The sequence below is a fragment of the Mustela lutreola genome, chromosome 6, assembly GCF_030435805.1.
Source record: "Mustela lutreola isolate mMusLut2 chromosome 6, mMusLut2.pri, whole genome shotgun sequence".
NCBI lineage: Eukaryota > Metazoa > Chordata > Mammalia > Carnivora > Mustelidae > Mustela > Mustela lutreola.
This window is the reverse complement of record NC_081295.1, coordinates 53,474,568-53,483,558: the sequence shown is the minus strand read 5'-3', so window position 1 is coordinate 53,483,558 and position 8,991 is coordinate 53,474,568.

Sequence of the window (8,991 nt, the reverse complement as noted above, 5' to 3'; positions counted from 1 at the left end):
GAGAGCACATGGAACTTTCTCCAGAATTGCTAATTAAAACAGTGAAGGAATTATTTGGGAGGAACTGGTCTTATTCAATGTATTTCTACTCTGGCAACCAAAACAAACAAACAAACAAACAAACAGAAAAACAAAAACCAAAAAACCAAAAACCAAAACGAAAAAACCCCTAGACCTCAGTACATCTATCGATTTATCTTTATGTGTTTTTTAAAGTAACTTAGCAATATCTGACAACTATAGAGCCAGAAATCCAGTATACATAGGATATTCATTTAAAAATTTCATACACTACTGGTAGAAGTACAAAGTGGTACGATTACTTTGCATAAGGCTAGTATTTTATTATAAAATAAAACAGGCTTACCATACAACCCAGAAGTCCCAATCCTATACATTTACCCAAGAGAAATGAATATATATGCCCATATAAAGATCTATATGAATGTGTTTAGTAGTGTTATCCCTAGTAATAAAACTGGAAACAACTACAACGTCCATCAATTGTATCAATGTATTTAGACCACACATAAGATGCCTACTGCTTAGACATGGAAAAGAATAAACTGTTGATATGTATAACGTGGGTGGATCTTGACACATAAGGTCCAGTGAAAAAAAGTAAAACACAAACTAATACAGACAGGCACACCTTCGAGATGTTGTAGGTTTGCTCCCAGACCACCACAATCCAGTGAATATTGCAAAGTAGGAAGTCAAGTGAACTTTTTTGGTTTCTCACCCTGTATAAAAGTTCTCTTTACACTAAACTGTAGTCTATTAAGTGTGGAATAGCAATATGTCTAAAATAACAATGTACATACCCTGACTTAAAAATACTTTATTGTTAAAAATGCTAACTGCCATCTGAGCTTTCAGTGAGTCATAATCCTTTTGCTGGTGGTGGGTCTTGCCTTGATGTTGACAGCTGCTAACTGATGAGGGTGTTGGCCACTGGAGGTGGGGATTGTTGTGTCAATTTCTGAAACTAAGAAACACTGAAGGTTGCCACCTCTAATGACTCTTCCTTACATCTAAATACTTTCAAGTCATTATATGGTTATTATTTGGCCTAGTTTCAATACTGTCAGGTCTCAGAGAGTAGGAGGCCAAAAAAGAGGTAGAGATAGGGAACAGGCAGAACACTCAAAGTATTTGTCAAGTAAGTTGACTGTCTTACAGGGGTGCAATTTGTGGCATCCCAAAACAAATACAATGATAACATCAAAGGTCGTTGGCCACAGATCACCATAACAAATATAATCATAATAGTCAAGTTCGGAATATTATGGAAATGACCAAAATGTGACACAGAGCCAGGATGTGAGCAAATGCTGTGGAAAAATGGTGCCAATGGACTTGCTTAACTCAGGGTTGACACCAACCTTCAATTTGTAAAAGCACAATATTTATGAACTACAATAAACCAAAGCGCAATAAAATGTATGTCCACACATGCTACCCACGATTCCATTTTATATGACAGTGTAACACTAGCAGAACTGTGGAGACAGAAATCAGAGCAGTGGTTTCCAGAGTCTGGAGAGGGGGGTAGGGGATTGACTGCAGAGGAGCAAATGGAACTTTTAGAGTGATCACCAAACCAGCACCACAAGAAATATTTAAAGGGTCCTCTAACCAAAGAGGGACCCTACAAGTAACATAGACCAGAAAGGAACAGAGACAATATACAGTAAAGTCACCTTACAGACAAAACAAAAATGCACTAAATTCATATCTTTCAATAGCTACCCTAAATGTAAATGGGCTAAATTCCCCAATCAAAAGACACAGAGTATCAGATTGGATAAAAAAGCAAGACCCTTCAATATGTCGTCTGCAAGAGGCTCATTTTAGATCCAAAGACACCACCAGATTTAAAGTGACGGGGTGGAGAACTATATCATGCCAATGAACATCAAAAGAAAGCTAGAGTGGCAATTCTTGTATCAGACAAATTAGATTTTAAACCAAAGACTGTACAAGGGATGAGGAAAGAAACTATATAATAATTAAAGGGTTTACCCATCAAGAAGATCGAGTAATTGTAAAATTTATGCCTTTAACATGGGATCAGCCAATTACATAAGCCAATTAATAACAAAATCAAAGAAACACATTGACAATAATGGTAGGGAACTTTAAGACTCCCCTCACTGCAATGGACAGATCACCTAAGTAAAGATCAACAAGGAAATAAGGGTTTTCAATGACACACTGGACCATATGGACTTCACAGATATATTCAGAACATTCCATCCCAAAGCAAAAGAATACACATTCTTCTCCAGGGCACATGGAACATTCTCCAGAATAGATCACATCTTGGGTCACAAATCAGGTCTCAACTGGTACCAAAAAATTGGGATCATTCCTGACATATTTTCAGACCATAATGCTTCAAAACTGAAACTCAATCACAAGAGGAAAGTTGGAAAGAACTCAAATACATGGAGGCTAAAGAGCATCCCACAAAAAAATGAATGGGTGAACCAGGAAATTAAAGGAGTATTTTAAAAATTCATGGAAACAAACAAATGAAACAAACAAATAAAAATGAAAACACAGCTGTTCAAAATCTTTGGGATGCAGCAAAGGTGGTCCTAAGAGGAAAATATATAGTACTACAAGCCTTTCTCAAGAAATAAGAAAGGTCTCAAATACATAACCCAACCCTACACCTAAAGGAGCTGGAGAAAGCACAGCAAATAAAGCCTAAACCCAGCAGGAAAAGAGAAATAATAAATATTCGAGCAGAAAGCAATGAAATAGAAACCAAAAGAACAGTAGAACAGATCATCAAAACTAGGAACTCGTTCTTTGAAAGAATTATTAAGACTGATAAGCCCCTGGTCAGACTTATCAAAAAAGAAAAGAGAAAGGACTCAAATAAGTAAAATCATGAATGAAAGATGAGAGCTCACAACCAACACCGAAAAAATACAATTATAAGAACATATTATGAGCAACTAGACAATCTGCAAGAAAAAAATGCATTCCTAGAGATGTACAGACTACCAAAACTGAAGCTGGAAGAAATAGAAAACCTGAACAGACTCATAACCAGTGGAAATTGAAGCAGTCATCAAAAATCTCCCAACAACAAGAGCTCAGGGCCAGCTGTCTTCCCAGGGGAATTCTACCAAACATTTAAAGAAGAATTAATACCTATTTTCCTGAAACTGTTCCAAAAAATAGAAATGGAAGGAAAACTTCTAAACTCTTTTTATGAGGCCAGCATTACCTTGATCCCAAAACCAAAAAAACCATCAAAAAGAATTACAGACCAATATCCTTGATGAACACAGATGCAAAAATTCTCACCAAAATACTAGCCAATAGGATCCAACAGTACATTAAAAGGATTATTCACCACGATAAAGTGGAATTTATTCCTGGGCTGCAGGGTTGGTTCAACATCCACAAATCAATCAATGTGATACACAACATAAATAAAAGAAAGGACAAGAAACATGATCCTATCAATAGATGCAGAAAAAACATTTGACAAAGTACAGCATCCTTTCTTGATCAAAACTCTTCAAAGTGTAGGGATAGAAGGTACATAACTCAATATCATAAAAGCCATCTATGAAAAACCCATAGCAAATATCATTCTCAATGGGAAAAAAAACTAAGTGCTTTTCCCCTAAGGTCAGGAACACAGCAGGTCCACTGTCACCACTGCTATTCAACATAGTACTAGAAGTCCTAGCCTCAGGAGTCAGACAACATAAAGAAATAAGAGGCATCCAATTTGGTAAAGAAGAAGTCAAACTCTCTCTTTGCAAATGATATGATACTTTAGGTGGAAAACCCAAAAGACTCCACTCCAAAACTGCTAGAACTCATACAGGAATTCAGCAAAGGAGCAGGATATGAAATCAATGCACAGAAATCAGTTTCATTTCTATACATCAAAAATGATACAGAAGAAAGAGAAATGAAGAAGTCAATCCCATTTACAATTGTACCCCAAACCATAAGATATTCTAGGAATAAATCTAACCCACAAGGCAAAGGATCTGTATGCAGAAAACTTAGTATGCTCAGGAAAGAAATTGAGGAAGACACAAAAAATGGAAAAAAACTTCCAAGCTCATGCATTGGAAGAACAAATACTGTTAAAATGGCCATGCTACCTAGGGCAATCTACACATTCAAAGCAATCCCTATCAAAATACCACCAACTTTTTTTCACAGGACTGGAACAAATAATCCTAAAATTTGTATGGAACCAGAAAAGACCCTGAATAGCCAGAGGAATGTTGAAAAAGAAAACCAAAGCTGGTGGCATCACAAGTCCAGACTTCAAGCTCTATTACAAAGCTGTAATCAACAAGACAGTATTGTACCGCACAAAAACAGACATATAGACCAATGAAACATAATAGAGAACTGAGAAACGGACCCTCAACTCTATGGTCAATAACCTTTGACAAAGCAAGAAAGAATATCCAGTAGAAAAAAGGAAAGTCTCTTCAACAAATGGTGTTGGGAAAATTGGACATGCAGAAGAATGAAACTGGACCATTTCCTTATACTATACACAAAAATAGCCTCAAATGGATGAAAGACCTAAATGTGAGACAGAAATTCATCAAAATTCTGGAGAAGAGTACAGGCAGCAACCTCTTTAACCTCTGTCACAACAACTTCTTCCTAGACACATTGCCAAAGGCAAGGGAAGCAAAAGCAAAAATGAATTACTGGGACTTCATGAAGATAGAAAGCTTTTGCACAGCAAAGGAAACAGTCACCAAAACCAAAAGACAACTAACAGAATGGGGGAAGATACTTGCAAATGATGTATCAAATAAAAGGCTAGTATCCAAAATCCATAAAGAACTTATCAAACTCACCTCCCAAAGAACAAATAATCCAATCAAGAAATGAGCAGAAGGCGTGAACAGATATTTCTCCACGAAGACATCAAAATGGCCAACAGACAGATGAAAAAGTGCTCATCATCACTCAGCACCAGGGAAATACAAATCAAAACCTCAATGAGATACCATCTTACACCAGTCAGAAGGGCAAAAATTAATAAGTCAGTAATCACTAGGTGTTGGTAAGGATGCAGAGAAAGAGGAAACTTCCTACATTGTTGGTACAAATGCAAGCTGATACAGCCACTCTGGAAAATAGCATGGAGGTTCCTCAAAAAGTTGAAAATAGAGCTACCCTATGACCCAGCAATTGCATTACTGGGTATTTACTCCAAAGAAACAAATGTAGTGATCCGAAGGGGCACGTGACCTGAATATTTATAGCAGCAATGTCCAGAGCCTAGAAGTCCATCGACAGATAATGGATAAAGAAGATGTGGTATATATACACAATGGAATATTATGCAGCCATCAAAAAATGAAATGTTGTCATTTGCAATGACATGGATGGAACTAGAGTGTATTATGCTAAGCAAAATAAGTCAATCAGAGAAGGACAATTATCATATGATCTCACTGATATGAGGAATTTGAGAAACAGTGTCTTGTTTCACAGGGGAAAGGAGGGAAAAATGAAACAAGATGAAACCAGACAGGAAGACAAACCATAAGAGACTCTTAATCTCAGGAAACAAACTGAGGGTTGCTAGGGAGTGCCGGGGTAGGGATAGGGTGGCTGGGTGATGGACACTGGGGAGGGTATGTGCTATGGTGAGCGCTGTGAAGAGTGCTGTAAGACTGATAATTCACAGACCTGTACCCCTGAAACAAATAACACATTATATGTTAACAATAAATAAACAAACTAAATATATATATATATATTTTTTTCTTTTTTCCTTTTTTTTTTTTAAACTGAATTAAATTTCATCTCTGTAGGGCTTCCTTAAGGCTTCCATGGCTGCTGGCTTGTCAAATATGGCTAGTTGGCCCTGCCTCTATTAACTGCAGCTGTTTGTGTGAATTCTTTCCTCACTTGGGAAGAGCAAAATTTGTGTTCCTATAGGTGATGGCGCCAAAACTGAAAACTGGTTAATAAAATACTAAAAATTTTCAGCTCTCTGTATCTCTTTTTTGTGAGCCATAGTTCAAGAAATACCATTTTGTTGTATTATATTTTGGTAGGCAAGATATTTCCTGATGGCTAATTTTGTAAGACAGACTTGAGAAAACCTAGATAAGATTGTTGATCTATTATTTTTATTTTATTAGAAAGCATCCTGGGTAATTTCCATAGCATCAAAATGACCTGGGAGGAAAAAGAGCAATAACTGCATATTTCCATTAATTGCAATATAATAACAAATAAATATTAGTGAGGACAGTTCCATTAGATTTATTTTATTTTATTTTATTTATTTATTTGACAGAGATCACAGTAGGCAAAGAGGCAGGCAGAGAGAGAGTGGAGGAAGCAGGCTCCCCGCTGAGCAGAGAACCCAGTGCAGGGCTCAATCCCAGGACTCCGGGATCACAACCTGAGCCAAAGGCAGAGGCTTTAACTGAGCCACCCAGGCACCCCTAGATTTTCTTTCTTTCTTTCTTTTTTTTTTTTTTTTTAGAAAATCAAATAGAAAACAGCATTGCAATTTACTTAGGGACAAACTGTTTTAGAAATGAATTTATAATTAGGCCAAAAGACTAATCACATAAAGTATTATACAGTTGTCTCGTAGCTATTCCACTGAGTGAAATTAATGAATCAAATTTTATTCCCTGTTATCTTCTTCACAAACACCTCATAAACACAAGAAGTGGCTCTAAACCCCTTATTGTGTCCAAGGTTAGATTGAGACCTGTAAGCAAGTTTGGCAGCCTGATGATTTAATGTCACCTTCAAACCAGAATCCATAAATATTTCTTCAACATACAATGCAGGTGGGATGAAACTGACTACCTACTCATAAAAATTGTATGCCCCTCCCAAAGAAGTGGCACTGAATATAATTCTGTATTTTGACTTATTTGCAAATGTCTGTTAACTTGCTGTTTTTTCATCCCTTCCCTTATGAGTGACGAAATGAAGGAATGAAAACTGTACCTTACATCATAACAAGTAAAAGGGCATTGGTCTCACATTCATTCACTAGAGCTTCCATAATGAAATACCACCGGCTGCATGGCTTAAATAACAGCAATTTATTTGCTCATTGTTCTCATTGTTCTAGGATGCCAGGCAAATTGGATTAGGGCTCAGTCTGACGATTGCATTTTAACTTATTTACATCTTTAATGCCTTATTTCCAAAATCACATTTTGAGATATGGGGAGGCTTATAACCGATGAATTTGGGGGAGATGTAGTTCAGCCTGTGATAGCTGGCCATCCTAGAATGTTAAAATCAAACAGGGAAGGACTTTACTTCAACCCCTGGCAGCTTTGATTACAAAATCTTAAAACATAACTATCTTCCACGGGATTTCATGTTTCACTTTGGGATTCCAAATCCTTTTCTATACAAGAAAATTTGCAGAAACAAAGGAACAAAAACAGATCCATTTCCTAACTTACTTCTACTTGCTAAAGTAGGCTTAGTATCCTGAGGGGGGTGGGAAAAAAACAGCAAAACAGTCCCTGTTTTTATCAAGTGCAAGTTCCCCCTTCAGCTTCCCTTTGTGACTGTTGAAACCAGGAAACTCTTAGAAGATACACTAAAGGATTTAAAATTTAGAACTTTTTTTTAAATCACTCATTCCTTGGAAGCCACATCATGTCAAATGTATGTTATGTTTTGAACCACAAATAATAGGATATCTTCCTATCAGAAGGGCAATTATTACCCAACATGAAGCCCAGTGGCCAGCAATTCCAGGTTGGTGAGTTCAGTACCAAAATGAAGATGGAACTGGGGAATTCTTGTCCGCAGGTCCTGCCCCCAGGCTTGGGGCCTGGAAGGGAAGACTTCATCCTCTTGAATCTCTTTTTATCAAGGAAGAAGGCTTTGCTCAGAAGGGTAGCAAATATGCTACCCCCAAATATGACTGCAGGAGTTCAGGATATGCCACCCCCAAATATGCCACTTTGGTACCTTGATTGTCTTGAGATGTCAGCACTTGAAAAATAGCCAGCACAGGGAGAGGCTTTCTCTGAACTCCCCTTTTTGGCATAATGACATATGGTCCAAAAGGAACTCAATTGTCCTAAATCTTCTCTTTGGGAGTTTCAACAACCAGGGAAGACTGATAAAATTGGACATCACACTCAGACAAACTTTGTCACAAATTATCATACCTCCAATCTATTCTTCAAAGTGCCCATTCATCTTTCCTTAAAATGATTTCCTCTCCCCCTAAGAGGCTTACATTTATCTTCTTTCCCTATTAAAATGATATTTAAGCCTGAATCCCAAGCCACCTCAGGGAGTTACTCATTTTTCCCTTGGTATCTTCCATGTGCCCTGGAGGTATACATGGTAATCAATGTCTGTTTGTTTTCCTCTGTTGTTGATTACAGAGGTCTCAGCCAAGAACTAAGAAGAGTGGAGGGAAATTATGTTTCCTCTCCTGTAGTCCAAACCTCCCCTAAGCCGTCCCTGGTCAAAGAAGTGGAATTTATTCCATTGCTTTTCACACAAATACACAACAGAGATGGGCTCAAGCTTTTTAACTAATGTTCTCACAAGGGCAACACCACTTCAGCAGGAGTTGAATTTATTTGCCTTTCACCAAAATTTTTGAGAGAACTTGAGTTTATCAGCATTGTTCTATTTTAGTGCCTTGCTTCAATTATCTATTGCTGCACTAAATGTTACTCCCAAACATTATTTAAAAATAATGTTTATTTTGCTCACTGCTCTTGGGCTGAGTGGACTCAGCTAAGCAGTGTTCACTTGGTTCTCTGTGCAGGTGCAGTCATGCAGTGGGGGCTTAAGATCATCCTGAAGTCTTCTTCACACATATCTAGCACCTGGGCCAAAGCCACTCAAACAGCTACCAGCTGGAAGAGCTGGGGCTCCTTGGACATTTCTCCACTTTTCTCTCTAGGAGGCCTCCCCACATGATGACTTCAGGTGGACATTTAACATGGCTATGGAGGCTCCATA